This window comes from Rattus norvegicus, chromosome 15, assembly GCF_036323735.1.
Source record: "Rattus norvegicus strain BN/NHsdMcwi chromosome 15, GRCr8, whole genome shotgun sequence".
Classification (NCBI taxonomy): Eukaryota; Metazoa; Chordata; class Mammalia; order Rodentia; family Muridae; genus Rattus; species Rattus norvegicus.
This window is the reverse complement of record NC_086033.1, coordinates 43,344,445-43,362,797: the sequence shown is the minus strand read 5'-3', so window position 1 is coordinate 43,362,797 and position 18,353 is coordinate 43,344,445. Positions and strand designations below refer to the sequence as shown.

At 40.5% G+C, this 18,353-nt stretch overlaps 1 protein-coding gene and 1 pseudogene across 15 annotated transcripts in view; one reads left to right on the top strand and one right to left on the bottom strand.

Moving 5' to 3' along the window:
- Nucleotides 1–18,353, top strand: part of Hmbox1 (homeobox containing 1) — a 132,509-nt gene that overhangs the window by 13,214 nt on the left and 100,942 nt on the right.
- Nucleotides 9,444–9,706, bottom strand: Hmgn4-ps7 (high mobility group nucleosomal binding domain 4, pseudogene 7; annotated as a pseudogene).

Genomic DNA, 18,353 nt, shown 5'->3' with positions numbered 1-18,353 from the left:
TCATGGGAATGGGGTCCCAAGGTTAGTGTGGGGTGAAAAACATGTTTTGTAGTTTACCTCAGATCTAAGTAACAGGAAGTAACTCTTAATTACAGACAGAAACCTTAACTTGCAAGAACTTAACACTGGAACTTATTCTTTAACTACAAACAGAAACCTTAACCTGACTTAACACAGGACAAACAAGAAGTTATTCTGTGACTACAGACAGAAACCTTAACCTGCAAGGTCTATTGTTCCTGCTTTGCTCTTCCACTAATTGCTTTCCTTGGGGTTTGTTTAGTTAACTTTTCCTGGTTCTCGGGATGCAGTCCAGTGCTAAGGACGTACTCTTGTCTTAAAATAAATTTAATTGTGTGCTTCAGAGAGTACTACTAGCCTGCCTTTTATTCTATTTGACAACTCAATTTTAAGCCCAAACCAACTTCTATGATTTTGTTTGTTTGTTTGTATTGCCTTCATTTTTTGAACACCATCAGCTAGTTTTCTGCCTATTACCAAGGTATTCTTTTTTTCTTAAATCTATTTTTTAAAGACAATATCTGAATATGTATCTTCCAGACAGCCTTTTAATTCCAAATTCTCCTGTCTTTATCAACTGTTTATTGTAATTACAGATGTGTGTTACCACTTCTGACTTGTATTCTTATATTCTCTCTTTCCCTCTCACTTCCCTTTTCCTCTTTTTCTCTTTTCCTCTCCTCCTTCCCTTCCTCCATGCTGGAGATTGAACCCAGATCTTGAACACATAAGCACACTATCCTTGAATTACATTCTTAGTTCCTGATAGATTAAACACAGAACCAACAGTAGCTTTTGTCTCTTATCCCTGTGACATAACATAAATTATTGGAGTCCATCCGTGTTGTAGCAGGTACTACTGATCTTTCCTTTTTATTGCTCAGTATTTCCATTGTTTATAAATGTGCTGATGGATAATTTAAGGACATTAGGAATATTCCTTATGTGACATCTGCCCTCAGTTCTCTTATATTTTCATTTCTCTTGGGTGGGTAGCGCGGTAGTTTTAGTTTGAATGTTAAATTTATGTTTAGCTTTTTAAGAAACTAACGAATTGTGTTATTTTATTTTTCGTTTTTTTGTGAGGCAAGATCTCAGTATGTAGCTCTGGTCATCTCGGAACTCACTATGGAGACCAGGCTGACCTCAAAGTCAGAGCTCCACCTGCCTCTGCCTCTTAGTGCTGGGACTCGTTCGTCATTGCTGGTGAATGGCCACAGTTCTCAGTGCTGTCACTTGTTTGTCTTTGTTTGTGTGTTGGTTGCAGTTTCCTGCATCCTTGAGAGTACTCCTTGTCTGTTTATGATGTAGGGATGCGATTCTTTCACACCCTGGCTGACACCTGTAATTGTCTCCCACTTTCTTTATGGCCGTTCTCATGGGAGTGATGTTAGTTGGTCTGCTGCTGCTGGGCATCTTGTCAGAGATTGGCACATACTCTTGGGTGAGATGCCTGTTCAGGTACTGCTCATCTTTGCATCTTCACCCTGTGATCAAGTGCTAAGAATTCTTTGTTTTCAGTGTATTTTTTGTTCTTGTAAACAGATAATTCATATATACTTTTTAAAACCTCTGCCTTGGGGCTTGAGAGATGGCTCAGGGGTTAAGAGCACTGACTGTTCTTCCAGAGGTCCTGAGTTCAAATCCCAGCAACCACATGGTGGCTCACAACCACCTGTAATGGGATCTGATGCCCTCTCCTGGTGTGTCTGAAGACAGCTACAGTGTACTTATATATAATAAATAAATCTTAAAAAAAAATAAACTCTGTCTTACTACTTTTCTCTCTTGCTTTCTTTTTTCTGTCTTTAATGAATTTTTAAGGGAGAGTCAGTCTTTCAACTCAGTAAAATTGATGCTCATTTCAAAGACTAGAGGGGACAATGAATTGATAAACCAGTGACAAAGTATCTTACCCTATTCGTCACCAAATCCAATCATGGTGGACCATATTCATGGTCCCAGTACTTAAGAGGCAGAATTAAAAGGATTCAGAACTAGAGCCAGGCACACACACACACACACACACACACACACACACACACACACACACACACACACACACAGAGTGTGAGAGACAGACAGTCAGACAGACAGACAGACACACACACAGAGTGTGAGAGACAGTCAGTCAGACAGACAGACAGACAGACAGACACACACACACACACACAGAGAGAGAGAGAGAGAGAGAGAGAGAGAGAGAGAGAGAGAGAGAGAGAGAGAGACTGTTTAAAACAGAAGTACTTCAGTAGGTGGTCTGGGTCTGCTTGCTTACTGATACTAAGTGTCTGTGGCACAATTTCCAACCTCCTGTGTCAGCAGCCATTTCCACTCTATGCCATTTTTTGTCATAGTTACTTGAACAGTCAGAGTCATAGGTGGAACAACAGACACTGACTGTTCTACATACGCTAAAAGTGTAGTCACTGAGCTAAGAATGTAGCTCAATTGGTAGAGTGCATGTTCGGCATGCATGGAGCCCTAGGACATCTATATCCAATGTCAAATTTGGCTCAGTGCCACATTCCTGTCACCCCTAGCACTCAGGAGTAGTGCGCAGGAGGATCAGAAGTTCAAGATCATTTTTAACTACAAGAGTGCATTTGAGGCCAGACTGGGATACAGGAGACAATGTCTCAAAGACAAAAAAAAAAAAAAGAGCAAATTTATTACATGAAGTTAGGAATCTTTCAGAATTGTTAGCAAGACTACAACAGAATGAGTCTCATACAATGGGAGGACTATGAGAGGCAGCTCCTGACAGAAACCACAGCCAGAGTCACGTCATAGGTGTGCTCTGGTTAGGACAGCAGCGTTGTTCCTACATGCAGTTGCTGGCAGTAGAATGACACTTGTGTTCATCGAACTTGGCCTTGGAGAAACTTTTCTGGCTGTTTGGGACACCACTTCTCGGTGTATGAGGCATGCATGTTTGCCTATACTCCACATTCAAAGGACATTCAGATTTTAGTCTTTCATATTTTTTAAAGCTTCTTGATGTGAGTCAGAGTCCATCTTTTAGTCCTAAAAGAAATTCAGGTATTTATCCAATTTAAACCAAGTAAAGTTCCATGGACCCCAGTTTTACATCTAGGTGCTGCTGTATGTCCTTTCTCTTTCCCAGACAATATTGATTATTCTTACCTTGTTTCCTGATGCCAGCCACCAGCGTCTGGTGTACATGCTTACTCATCCTCAAAACTTTTACAGTGTCACTAAAATCTGCGAACAAGTTTTGTTCTTCTAGCTTGATGTCTCAGCTATTTTTGTCATTAATAACCCCTTTCCATCTCAAAGACTTTTTTCTTTGGCTTCTTTTTTCCCCCAGTTTTGTCTTTCCTTCTTTGTCTCTTGTAGGTGGCTTCTTGTCTGTCTAGGCTTCAAGTTTCTCAAAGCTCTACTCCAGCTCTGATGTGTTTTTGTTTTGTTTTAATCCACATGCAGTTAAGCAGGCTCATCTATTCCTATTGTCTAGTAGTAGAGGAGCCCAAGCCTCTGTATATTCCATTGAACATCCAACCAAGCGTTTTCTCTCAAGTGTCTCAGGCACCGCAGTTACCACTTCTGAAGTCACTCTTGGGTTTCTGTCTTCCACCATTGCTGTAGTGCAGTGCTTCTCAGCCTTCCTGATGCTGTAACCTGTAATACAGTACAGCTCTTCATGTGTGCTGACCCCAACCATAGAATTATTTTGTTGCTACTACAAAACTTTAGTCTTGCTACTGTTATGAATCATAATGTCAATATCTAATATGCAGGATATCTGATAGGTGACTGCCAAAGGGATAGTGACATACAGGTTGAGAGCTGCTGTTCTATAAGAAGTGACACCAATAGCCAGACACCCGTTCCCACTAGCAAACTGGCCTTCTCTGCCTCTTCCTCCTTCACGTCTTCTCTGCTTTACTCCCAGACAGCTCTTGGTTGTTACCATTTCTCTTTTCTTCTTACAATCTCTCATGCCCAAGCCACCATCAGTGGTAGCCTGAAATAGTTGTCACACAGAAGAGCCTGCAGATAATGTTATTCTTAAATTTTTAATTCCTGCCCTTATGAGGAAGCTGTACAACCTAATGTGCCTCCAGGGATTCTTCAAGGACCTCGCTCTCTCTGATCTCCAGTGTCATTATTTCTGTTTTCTTCTTGATTTTGATATTCTAGTTTTATTGAACCTCTCAGCTGGCAAACCTCTTCCTGGTGTAGTTGTCCCTCACAAGTGGGAGAAAGTTAGAAACTCAACCTACTTAACTGTTTATAGAATACAAATTCTTATGATGTTTAAGTTTTCCAACAGAATCCTCATTTCTGCCTTTTATGTGGGAGGGGCTCTGCTGTGCTGTGTGGGTGGGGGGTTGGGGCTGGGGGTGGAGGTCGGGTGGGTGGGGGGATGGGTGTGAAAGGACCTTTTACTGCTGTTCATCAGGACCCACTTCTGCCTGGAGGTTAGCATAGCAGCCATGAACCAGCACCACAGGCGGCTGTGACACACAGTGAAACACCTTCCACATCTCAGCTAAAGTAAGGCCTCAGCAGCAGTCGAGTTAATAAGTGAATATCTGATTTCAGGACAGCAAAATGTATTTATTCTTTATTATTTCAGTGAGAACCACCCTTATTAAAATGTATCTACTTTATTTGAGTACAGTGTTATATGTGTATTTTCTGTGTAATACAGGAATGAAATAGTTTATAAAAACTAGTGTGTTGTACACATGCATAAAGAAAGTAAAAGAATGACAATGAGAATTCTGCTGAATATATTTTTATTTTTTTCAAAGATAGCATCACAAGTGCTGCTAGAGTAGAGTATGAGTTAGGATACTTTCAGTTAAAAAATCACAAATTCTTTGGAAAATAACTTTATAAATTTATTTATTTTAAAGCAGCAGAAAAATCCAGGGCAGGAAAAGCTATGGTGACAGCTGACCTAGTGACACTAACATGTCCTCTGAAATCTTATTTGTTGTTGTGTTTTGCTTATATTGCTATGACTAGCATTCTTAACATCCTATAGCAGCTCTGTCTAACACAAAGAGAGTGGAAGGGGCTGGAGAGATGGCTGAGGGGTTAAGAGCACTGGTTGCTCTTCTCGATGGACCCAGGTTCAATTCCCAGAACCCACATAGTGGCTCACAGCCATATGGATATAGCTCCAGTTTCAGGGCATCTGTTGCCCTTTGCAGACCTCCATGGGCATCGAGCGCACAGGTGACCCAGACATGCAAGCAGACAGTTCCTCCTGAACAGAAAGTAAAATTTTGAAACATTTTTAAAGGAAATATAACGAAGGCAACATTTTAGATTTAAATGTTATAATAACTACATTTCAGCAAATAAAAAGAAACATTTGAAATTAAATTTAATGTCTTCTATTTAACTCAGCTGCCCAGCACATTACTATTTCAACATGTTCTTGGTGTAAAAATGACTAGGGATTCGTTTTATATTCCTTTCTTACATTAAGTCTTCAGAATTGGTATTTTACCTTGAGAACACATTCCTTTTTCTTGAGTACATTCTCAAAGCACAGCGGCAGGCACTTTGCATGGCTCCTCCTGAGTGGAGCCACCGCGGGCAGTGGCATCAGGAGTCAGTTTGGGGGCCTTGTGGATGAAATGCTATGGGGGATGTGGTGTAGTCAGACCCACTGTGGGAGAAGAACACACATATTTAGGTCTGTGATGTTTTTTAAATTAGTTTATGGGTTTTTTGTTTGTTTTGGTTTTGGTTTTTTGAGACAGCGTTTCTCTGTGTAATGCTACCTGTTCTGGAACTTGCTTAGTGTAGCCTGGGCTGGCCTTGCATTTACAGAGATCCACCTGTATCTGCCTCCCAAGTGCTGGTATTAATGGTGTGAGCCACCACCACCCAGCTGAGTCAGGGCTTTTATTGTTCTTGTTGCTTTAATAAAAGCTTGAAATATTCCTTCGGGTTGCAGTTCTTACACATGGATGTCTTGAGTTCTCTCCTCAGATGTTGAGAAGGCCGTCCCATCTACCTTGTGTTGCCTTGACACCTTTGACAGACTCATGGTGGTCTTCCTTGGTGTAGCCACACATGGCTTAGAATCAGCTTGCTAATGTGTGTCATCAGCCCTTGAGGGATTCTCACTGGCCCTCAGTAGTTAGCAGTGGATGCATCCTAGTAAGTCAGCTTCCTGGCTGCATTGCTCGCTTACAGGTTCCTTGATCTCTCCCCTCTTAAGGTTTTCATTCATTGCTGTGCAGATCTGGATCTCTGTCTTAGATTTACATCAGTATTTTATGGCTTGGTGCTATTGTGAATGATACTTAAGTTTTAAAAAGATTGATTCTGTTTTATCTATATGAACATTTTGCCTGTGTGTATGTGTACCACATTCATGGTGCCTGAGTTGGTCAGCTTGGACTGTTTGGAGCTGGTGGTAAGCCAATATGTGGATGCTGGGAACTGAACCTGGGTCTTCTGTAAGTGCAACAAGTGCTCTTTAACCTGGAACTACCTCTCCAGCTCTGTAAATGGTAAGTGTTTAGGAAAAAAGAAGTGGGGCTGGAAAGATGGCTCAGTGGTTAAGAGCACTGGCTGCTCTTCCAGAGGTCCTGAGTTCAATTCCCAGTAATCACATGGTGGCTCACAACCATCTGTAATGGGATCTGATGCCCTCTTCTGGTGTGTCTGAGGACAGCTATAGTGTACTCGTGTATACATAAAATAGATAAAATGATTCTTTTTTAAAAAAGGAAGAAAAACAAGCAAATTCATTAGATTCTAGATCATTCCTAAAAATGTAGTTGATTTTTCTATGTTGTCCTCATTTCTAGCAGATTTGCGGAATTCATACACTCAAAGACTTGGGTTCTCTCTCTCTCTCTCTCTCTCTCTCTCTCTCTCTCTCTCCCTCCCTCTCTCTCTCTCTTGTCTCCGTCTCTTTCTCTCTTTACATAGAAACTTTGAGTCTTTTTAATATAGTCATCTGTGAATAATACTTTATGTTTTTCCGTTATATATTGACTAAGACTTTGGGTGTGATGATGCTGACGAGCTGTTAGAGCCACAGACCCTGTCTTGTTTCAGTGTTGAGGAAAATGTTGTACCTTTCCTGATTAAATATGTCAGCCGCATTAGTGACAGGATGTTCTCGTTCTAGTTCACTCTAGCTTTGGACGGCCTCTTCAGGTGCTGTGTCATCATTACTATTGTGATGGTGATTTGTATTGGTTGTTAGTACCACACACACCTTCTATGGTGTAGCAATTTGTTCACGTACTGCTAAAAATCCTTTTCATTTGTCTTCACGAGGATAATAGTGTGCATTTCTCTTACCCTGTTACTTAATTTTCTAACTTCTACATTAGGATAATTTTCTACCTGTGAAACGATTTGGGGAATTTTTTTTTTTCCTAGTTCAGATTCTGAAATAAATTGAGAAAAACTGTCATTGTTTTTCTCCTGGAATGGTTAGTCAAGTTGACAGTGAAGTCATCCTTCCTAAGCATTTTTTGTTGTTGTTTTTGGCATATTTTTTTAAGTGCAAACTCAACTTAAATAGGTACTGACCTATATAGTTTTTTGGGGATTTTTTATTTTTGGTAGTTTATGTATTCAAGGAGAAGGTCCATTTCATCTTGGTTTTGAGATGCGTGTGTGAAGGTCAAAGGTTGACATCAGGTGACCTCCTCTGTCACTCTCTATATTATTGGGACAGGATCTTTTGCTGAACCTGGAGTTCACCGGTTGTGCCCCACTGGTTGATCATCATGTTCCAGGAATGTGCCTGTTGACTCTGCAGGTATTAGGGTTATAGAGGTGAGAATTTCATACACAACTACACTGCATTTTCATCATATTCTCCCCTCGTTCCCCTCCCTAACTCCTCTCTGGTGCACCCTGATTTCCTACCTCATCCTAACTTCATTTCTTCTCTCTGTTTTTGAAAAATAATCCACCAAGTTCAATCCGTTCTACCCATACTCATGAGTGTGGAGCCATTTTCTAGAGCCTTGTCACCCTACCAGGGTCACTCGGTCAAACAAACGGACTCTTATCTCTAGAATCCATCAACTACCAGTGGCTCATCAGTAGGGAGCTCTTGAGCCTTTCTCCAAGGAGGAGACTGATTTGAGTCCATCTTATTGTTATTCTTGAATATGAGCAAAAACATGTTAATTGGAACTCCTTGACATTTATCCTGTAACTCTCTCACTAGTATAATAGGAAAGATGCAGCTGCTACATGTTAGTACATGGCTAAATTATGTTAAGATTTAATGAGTGTGTGTAAGCATGTGGTGCCTTACACCATTTTGACTGGGACTCTTATTAGCTTTGGTTGAAAGTTCCTAACAAGTCTTCCTGCTAGTACCTTCCTCATCCCTTAGTGACAGAACGGCCTGTCTTAGAAACTGCTGCCACACAGGGCTTTCTCTCATTGAGAAAGTAAGACCATGTGAATGTAATAATCCACAGGTACCAAGCACTCATACTGCTATCAAAAATTCATCCTTTCCCCTACTGTTCCCTATGCCAGCCTTAGCTTTCAGTCAAACTCACCTAGCTTATTCTTGTGATAGTTTTTGGTTTCTCCTTCCTTAGCTTCTTTGGTACACTGCTCTGCTCCCCTCTCCTTACCTAACTTTATGGTTTTTTTTTCCTCCCAAACCTAACCGTAACCAGCTTTATTAAGGATAATTTTTTTAAACAATCGTGGTATTCCAGGTAGAACATGGGCAAACGATCAACAATATACAAGAACTTTCTTATAGACTACCAACATCAGAAAGCCACTATAAAACCCAATGAAATCTTCATTCAATGCTTTGAAAAGGGGGAAGTAGCTTAAAGTGAGGGTTGACATTTCACATTAAGGTTGTTGTTTGACAACCACTCACAGGCGAACCCTGACAGGAACTGAACATGGCAGAATCATCGATCTGAAGATGCACAATCTTTTATAAAAGAAACCAGCACTCTTCTGAAACACTTGATGAAGTCACTGCCAAGTCCACACCGCCCAATAGACTGGAAAACCAATTTTGGGGATCAGGTTCCAACAGGTCTCTGGTTTTAAGGGAATTAAGTCTATGTTGATGGTACAGGGGGAAGAGGATATAAAAATGAATATAGAGTTTTCCCAGACCACAAAGCATGTTATGCCATGGTGGCCACCTATGTCAACACGAGGACATCTCTCCTGGGAACCAATGAGAGCCTTTTAAAATTGTCAAGGAAAGATGTTTTTCATCATCAATTCAGCTTGGGAGATATTTTGTTAGTGACACAAGATCCCCTATCCGCGCCCCAACAATGAAATGTTCTGTGTGCTAACAGTATAGCTTAAAAGAAAGTAAAACAAAATTCAGCGTTTTTATAAATCTTGATAAAAAATAGTATCTCCAACTGTACAGGCACCAGAAGTACACAGTTATCAAAAATGCACACGTGTCACTTGGCATCTCCAGCACCTTCAGCCTCCTGTGCCTGGTGTGTGTTGGCCTTCACATCCTTATCATCATTTGCTTTCCCCTTCTTCCCCTTGGAACCTTCTCTCCCTTCTTTGCAGGGCCGATTTAGGCCTGGGCTCTGGCTTTGGAGGAGCAGGTTTAGCAGACAAACCTTGCAGAGCTCCTCTGTGGCTCGTCCTTCACCTTGGCTTGGTCTCCTTTAGCATCCCCTTCAGCCTTTCTTTTGGGTGTGGCAGGGGACATCGGCACCGATCTGGGGGATACAGCGGTGCACTGGTTTGTTCTGTTTGGGGGTCAACCTCGATGCTTCTACCTCCATGGTCTTTTTGAGTCTTGGAGGATTGTTCTCATCCATGAAACAGTTGTGACTCGTGTTATGGAACCATTTGGTATTCAGCCTTTTCTTCCTGAAATAGTTGATTGCTTGTTTTTGAAATGTCACCCAGGCTTGTTTTGAATTCCTAGGCTCAGTGATCTTCCTGTTTTGGCCTCATGGGTGGCTTGGGCCACAAGTGTATGTATACCTCTGTGTGTGTGTGTGTGTGTGTGTGTTTGTGTGTGCGCGCGCGTGTGTGTGTGCGCGTGTGTGTGTGTGCACTATTTAATACTCCTGTGTGCACAGTAAAGATTGATCACAGGGCAAGCACTCTACCACCGAGCCATGCTCTAGCCCTGATTTTCATCCTTTATTTATCTTGTATTTGTGTATGTTCAATAATCCTGGAGCACTTAGGATTCATAGTGTCAAATCAGAGTTGACATAAAGGACCCCAGAACAGAGCAGCTGTCAATCGGAAGTCAAACCAAGAAGCCATAGTAATCTCTAGGTTTTCTGCGCCCTGTCATGTAACAGCATCTGTCACTAGAGAACTGGGAAATCGCCCAGGTACTGGGGTGAGGCAACCTGAGATTAGGAACACCTTCCCTGGGGCACCTTCCAGACAGAATATGAAACAGATTACAGGAGAGAGCTACTGAGTAATTTTTAAATTAAACGATAGCCAGAAAATAAAGTCCATTTTGAGAGAATAGCAAGGAAGGCTGATGAAGGCAAGAACAGGGAACTGGCCTGAGTCTTGGCTGAATGTAATGTTTATTAGAATGGATATTGAGTGAAAAAAGGGGAGCAGAGGACATGACTGCTCCTAGGTTTGTAGTCAAAGGCTGTTCTGTAGGAGCCAGAACTCTGAGCAGGTGTTTGAGGAGAGAGCAAACCGTATTTATTACTGCAAGTGAATCTTTTTAGCTTTTGTTAGTTTTAGGCCAGGAAGGAATAGCTCACTGTATTAATACTTACTGTCATCAATTTATCCTTAAGGTCTGTAGGTGGTTTAAAGTCTCACTCCTTGTTAACAGCTACAAGTTCCAACTGCTCTTCTGGGCCATTGTAACCAAGCAGTTTGGGGTTGACGGCTGAAAGGGTAGTAATGGAAAATGTTAAGCTGCATCTAAGAATCTGCCTCACATTCCCTTTTTTCCTGTATACCCCACCAGAACTATGGGCCTGCCTCTATTTCACCCACATTTATAGACGCTTCTCAGTGCTCATGTGAATGGCTACCTTAAAGTACTGAAATGCTTGAATGAGTGTTTCAGCACATGTGACAGTGATTCTGTTGTTTAGCTAAAATGCTTTAGGAAACAAGAAGCTACATTTTTAAACTGGATTTATTTTTAAATTGTGGGGGTGGGGTGGGGGGTGGGGTTGTGCACATGATTGCAGGGAATGCAGGTAACCTTAGAAGCTAGAGGTGTCAGAATTTCTGGAGCTGGAATTACAGGTCCTGATGAGCCACCTGATAAGGGTGCTGGGAATTGAACTCAGGTCCTCCATGAGAGTAGTGCTGGCCCTCAAGTGCTAAGCCAACTCTTCAGCCTAAGGAAGAAACTAATTTGATAGCAGTAATAAGTAGAATAAGTTATAACGGTTATTTAATAGACCATTTCAAGTGTGTGCCACTTAGCACTCGAGTAACAACAACGAACTACAAACTGGCTGTGAGAAGCAGACTGCAGTGTCTCAAAAAAAAAAAAAAAAAGAAAAAAAAAGAAAGAAAAGAAAGAAGGAAGGAAAGAAAGGGGAATGACCTTGAGAAACAAGCTGCCTGAGCCTAGGCCACAGTGAGTGAAGAATAGAAGCCAAATCTTACAAGAGAGTGTGAATGTCCCTTAGGAAGGGATTGCATTTTATTCTGTGTGCAGTGGAAGCCACTATGTGACTTTAAGTAGGGACTTGACATGAACTGAGGTATAGATGAAAATACGGTGGCTGTCCTGGAGACCTGCTGGTAAGCTCTGTTTCCTAAGACTTTTACTTTCCTCCTCACTGCACTGCCCAGAAGCTCTAGCAGACACTGGAGTTGTAGAGATCCAAATGAGAGAGCTTTCAGTCTTCTGTCATAACTGTAATCAAATATTAGGTGTTTTGTAAATACTTTATTATTTTAAAGAAGTTATTTTTCATGCATTATTTGGCTGAGTTTTGTCATTGTTTTAAGATCGTGAATTGAAGGTTTGTTTTTGGATTTATTGAAATGGTCGTAGGTGTTAATATGGTAAAGCACTTTAAGGGCTTTGGAGAGTTAAGCCGTCTCACACTATCATTAACGTTAGTCAGGATTGCAGGAACCTTTTGTTTTGTTGGACTTAAGTTTTATCATTTCCTAGTATTTTATTAAGGTTCTCTGCACATGTTCCCAAGGGATACTCACACATGGATCGCTTTGCCCTTAACGTATTTGACTTGATGTTACAGTGATACTAGCCATGTCTGTTGAGTTGAAATGCATGCTTGCCTTCTGTTTTCTGAAATAGCTTATATGAATTGGCATTATTTCTAACTTAAATGCTTGGGAGAATTCACCATGAAGCCAAAGGGCTGGACAGTAAAAAGAGTTGATAAGTTTTATTTAATCAAAGCCTTTTCTTCTAAAAGCGTGATTGAGTAACAATAGGGTCATATTACAAATGATGTGTGTGTTGAGATAGGTATGGTTTATAGCTTTATTTTGTGATGTGTCTCCAGTAGAGTGTAGAATGGCCAGTGCTGGGAGCTTAACTCAAGAGCCTCTTGTATGCAGTTCTAACTCCTGTTAGAAGATACTTGTGAAAGATACTGTTAAATTACTGAGGCATTTTTTCATTTGTTTTTAATGTCCTTTAAGCCTCAGTTTTCTTCTGTTGTGAGATAGAAATATTAACATTGTACAGTAGAATCACCATGACAGTCAAGTGAAGAAACAGACACCAATAGTGTACTAAGTGTTACTGTTGTTAGTGTATTCTCATTAGTTAATCATTTATACATGGTTGATCCTTCATCGTTGCTCCTTTTCAGAAAACAAACTAATTCTATCTTAAGGAGAGTCTAAAATATTTTTTACTCTTTAAATAGATGTATGAATTCCAATTTAACCTTCGGATTCTTGATAACCATGGGAATCAGAAGTAGGTGTAGCCAAATCATTTTCAGGCTCTCTTTAAGGAAAAACCCAACACACTATCATTGCATGCACTCTCTGGTGTATGCCAAGCTAGGCCTTTTACCAGTGCTACTTTTATGAACAATTGAAAGTTGAAATGCAGGTACAGTAAGTGGTAATTATTTGTTATTGTAAAGGTTAATATTATGACATTTTAAGGATATATTATATGTTATGTAACTGAACCAAAACTCAAACTAATCAATCATTAGTGATTTTTTTTTTTTTTTTGGCCTGAGAACTTCCTCTACTTTTTGAGTTTTAATAATATTCTACAATTTATAAAGTGGTAAGTATCCACTATGAGAAAAGAAAGATAGTTACATTTTTCTCAAGAAATTCTTAGGTCTTTCGATCTGTAAAGAGAATAATTTTATATTAAGTGAGAAAAACCCTGTGGCTTCACAGACCCACTCATCTTGTCACAGAGGAAAAAAAAATGAATATTTTCAATATTTAGATAACCAGAGACTCAGCCATGTATTACATATTTAGATTTTCTACAGTATATATTTATTTCAGCTTATGTGAGTGTTTGCCTGTGTGCATGTATGTGCCCATGCATGCCTGGTGCTTTTGGGGGTTAGAAGAGGGAGTTTTATCCCCTGGACTGAAGTCACAGTAAGCAGTGCCAGCTACCATGAGGTGCTGGGAACTCAGCCCAGATCCTCTGGAGTAACAGCAAGTGCTCTCTCCTGTTGAGCGCTCTCCAGCCCAAGGATCTTTTCTATATAGATCAGTGAACCACAAAGCTAGAAACAACAGCTCTGGGGGTGAGCCTCACATTGATATAAAACTGTGGCTTATCAGAAGTGACAGCAGCACAACTCACTTAGTGTACCTTTGCCTCCTTTCACCGATCTCAATAGCCATGCAGTGTTTGTGTTTGACATTTACCTGCACAATTTTCATATACACCTGTCTATTCATTTGATGTTCAAATGCCCCACAATGTAGGTAAGCTGGTTTTTGTAAACACTTAAACACAGGAAAATTAAAAGCAAAATAATAAGGCAGAGGTAGACTCCAATGATCTGGAACTCCTGGCTCAATGCTTGTTGAAATATTCGTAGATCATTATTCATCTCCTCGCTCGCTATTTATTAAGTAACAGCCATGTTCCAGAAACTCTCCTGGGTAAAAGGAACATAATAGAGAACAGAGACATGTGTGGTTTCTACCTTCCTGAAGCTTCCAGTGTAGTGAGGATTATTACTTAAATAGTCATACAGATGCAAAGCTACACTCCAGTGCACCATGATGGGCTACTGCCAGGTGCTTTGAGAACTTAGAATGTAGAGAGTTAGCATTGTCAGATTGGCAGGAAAGGGGTCCCTTGGGAAATGATAAAGTCCAGGTCTGAAGGCTAGGTATCACATAAAGAAAGAAAAGAATTATCAAGCCAAGGTAAGTGGGATATCTTGTGCAAAAGAGCCACCACTGCAGGAAAGGACATGCAAACTGAAAGAGAATTGAAAGAGAGCGGGAGTTGGCCTAGAGATCACAATTTACTGCATGCTGACCACCAAGGCTGGGGAAAGGCTGTTTGTTTTAATGAGTTTCCTGTGTCATGTGTTCAGGTCTAAGTGACTCCTGCTTTATTTTACCAGTTGCCTCCTAGTTCACCCAGACAGTTCAGGAAACTAAGGGGTCTGCTAACTCCATTCACAAGTCGTCAGGTTATCTCACTCAGGAAGTTTTATAACTTTTAGGGAATAAAGGAAGAATTCGCCAAGCTGGTGACCTTTGTTAATGGATTTTGTTAATGGATTGACAAAGAAGCTACTGTAAAGAAATGACAAGAGAATGAAATGATACCCCTTGCTGTAAATACTTTGTCTTACTGTAGCCCTTGTACACGGCATTTGTTTCTAGAATATCATTCCCACACTATCTTAATGTTACAGAAGTCTGGTATTATAAAGCTTTCCTTAGTTAGATCTGTGCTTGTCCTATTGGGTTAGAGGTATAGACATCATTTTCTGTTTTGCCAACAAAGTCAGATGTGGCAGGTTGATTTGTACATAGCCATATTTCAACACTTCCCAACCTTCATTTCCCAACCACTGCAATGAAAAATAGATATCAAAGTCTGTTGTCTGGAATATGAAATTGATGGAGTATGAACTCTGCTAATAACTTGAGACAAAGCACAGCTGCTTGGCTTTAGTGAAATGAAGGTAAATGGGCAGGAAAGGTATTTTCTGTGAAAATAGAAGTTGTTGTTTGGAGAACTAGAAGTTGGATAAAATGTCTCTGGTGACACATTATTTTGCTTTGTTTAAAATTAAAATTTTCCTGTGTTTAAGTGTTTGTAAAACCTGCCTTACCTACATTGTGGGGGCATTTGAACATCAAACGCATACATGAAGGTGTATGAAAAATGTAGAGGTAAGTATCAAACATAAAATTATACTCCATAGCTCCTGAGGTAGGTGGAAGAAAAACAGGGTATAGTAAACAAGTAATGCTGGTTTCATTTCTGTTAAGCCACAGATTTATATCAAATGGAGTTTCATCTCCAGAGCCTCTGAAGTGACTCCTTGCTAATCTTAGAAACACCTCTTCCTGGCAATATCATTCATCTTCACATATGAATCCAAATTACCTAACAATGGCCTTTGGTTTCTCTGGGTTTTTATGGTTTAGCAAGTATTATGGTTTTAGTGTAAACTTCATCTCTTAAAAATGACTCATCTGTATATTTAAAACTATTATCTTTGTGCTATAGGGCATACATGGAATATATATATTTTTTTTAATTCCGGATAAAATTGAAAAAGGAAGATAGTACATTGAATTAAGATAAATACTTTGTTATATTTTTAGAACAGGGCAATATGTCTTAAACTTTTAAAAATGAAAGCAATTCTGTATTTGACTATTCAGTAATTTACTGCCAATATGTTACAAGGATGTGCTTATGTTCCCCGTGTGTTCCCCAGCTCTCTTTTCCCATTCTTCTAGTTGTCTTTCTTTTTAATGTGAACAATCTAGAATGCAGGGGTACACAGTGCCATAGTATCAAGAACACACACCATTGCTTGATGGCTTTTTTTTTTTTTTTTTTTTTTTTTTGGTTCTTTTTTTCGGAGGACCGAACCCAGGGCCTTGCACTTCCTAGGTAAGCGCTCTACCACTGAGCTAAATCCCCAGCCCCCTTGATGGCTTTTTAAAGTGGTTGAAGGACTGTACTCTGTAGAGTAAGTGTGGATCCCAGAGGAGCTTAGTGACCTCTTTGCTTGCCCTCACGGTTCCTCCCACTTCCCGTGTGGTGAGCAGTAGGCTACTTTTTAAAACACACTGACATTCCTTTTGGCTTTCTTTCTGGAGTGCTGGTTTGTTTCTTTGCTCCTGGTATCTCATGTTTAGAGATTTGTAGTGAAAATGTGTCTGGCTTCAGGACCTGGGGGAGATGGAATGTAACTGTTACTTCCTGCTTGCACAGCAGCCACGCTTTTGGAGCCTGAGAAGGCTATTGAGGACCCCCTGAGTGGAATCTTACATACATTTGAGGACAGAAGTAAAGAGTTTTTTGCTGCTGCTGTTTGTGGTTTTGAGACAGGGTTTCTCTATATAGCCTGGCTATGCTGGAACTTGCTCTGTACAACAGGCTGGCCTTGAACTCAGACTTCTACCTGCCTCTGCCTCCCAAATGCTGGAATTAAAGGTGTGTGCCACCACATACAGCCATGAAGTAGAGTTTGTGCTTATAGCCTTTTTTTATGCTGTTCCATTGTGGTACCTCCTCACTGTCTCTGCATTTGTGTTCCCTGTGAGGGACAGACATGCCATGCTGGGAATGTATGTTCAGAGCTTCAGCCTTTAGCACCAGAAGCCCAGGGTGGATTTGGGGAGTCCTTCCTGCCCAGTTTCCGTCTGCCCATATCTTGAAAATACCCTTTATCTTTCAGATCTATCCTTTTATTTCTTCAGACCTCACAGCCAGTTCAAAGAGCCAGATGGCAAAGGATGTCAATTCTTTCATTGTCTTGTTTCCTGATCCCCCACTCTACCCCTAGGTTCCTGCTGAACCAGCACGTTGAACTCCAAAGCCAAATGCTATTGATGTGGATGGAGTACTTAGGCTTGAACCCAGAACCTGGTGAATGCTAGCTAAGCACTTTATCTTTTGGTTCTATCTGTTGTCTCCAGTGGAGAATTCTTACTTTTACTTGGAATGAACTCTGCCAGCTTTTCATATTCCTCTCCAACTGGGAAATGTATAAGGTAGAAAAATGGAAGCCTTTGAAGTCTCCTTACTACATTCAGCTGTTCTCCTCAAGGATTACTGGTGTCTTCAATACCTTTCCAGAAGTATTTGGTGTGTGTATAGAAACAAGACTATGTGAGCATTTTTTTTTAAATCTCTTCCTCCTCTACAGCTGACAAAAACACTTTGTTCTTTCTTGTTCTTTTCAATTGGAATCTATTTCATAATAAGATGTAAGGAGTTTCCTTAGTTTTTATGGCTGTATGGTGTGGTTATACCATAACTTATAGTCATCTTATAGTGGCAATGTAGATTATTTCTGATCTTTTGTGCTGCAAAGAATAACCTTGAATTGAAGTTACCTTGCCCTGTATGAACTATATTCTTGGGTTAATCTCCAGAACGGGAGTTGCTAGGTAGAAAGTTATAAGCATTAATTATCATTTGGGTGCCACCACCCTTTTTTACTGAATAACTGCAGGGGTTATTTGCTGTTGCTGTGTGTGTTCTTAGTCCTTGGTGTGTACTCTGGACTTGCCTTTTTGGTGAACTAGCTTTGTCAGCATCTGGTTGTATTTGATGACTGCTCCAGTAATGCCTGTGGAACAGAAAATAAGTCAGGGATAAGAGAAAAATGGAGACGGTTTTCTCTCACAGCGTAGGGGAGATAAATATATCCTCCATCCTCTTCAAGCCTTAGAACTAAAGTAACACGTTACTGAGAGAAAAGCATACACATTTTATTTGGTGATCTTTTTTCCCCTATGGGACCCCCCCCACCCCTACCCCAAGAAAAATGAGGGCCCCAAGAAGCCATTAGGACCAAAAGCTGTCTTAGACAAATGAAAAGCTTTCAATCAGGGCAGCTAATCTTGGAAGAGTGACTAAGCAGATAAGGTTAGTTGAACAGGGTTTGTTTGTGTAGATTTCTTCCATCCTGGACTCCTGATAAGAATGTCTTCCTTCCTCCGGTATTGGTGGCGGAGAGTGGGGGAGGGGAGGGTCTCTCATGGGAGTTCTATCTCCTGCTCTCATGAAAGTGCCCTTCTTGAAGTGCCGCCTTCAGAGTGCTCTTAACTAAAATAATTAACATGAAAAGACAGTATGTTTAGCATGCTATAAGTCATGGTGCCAGTTTTCTTGAAACAGGACAATATGAATAATTTTCTGCCATGAGACAAATCACTGAGTGAGT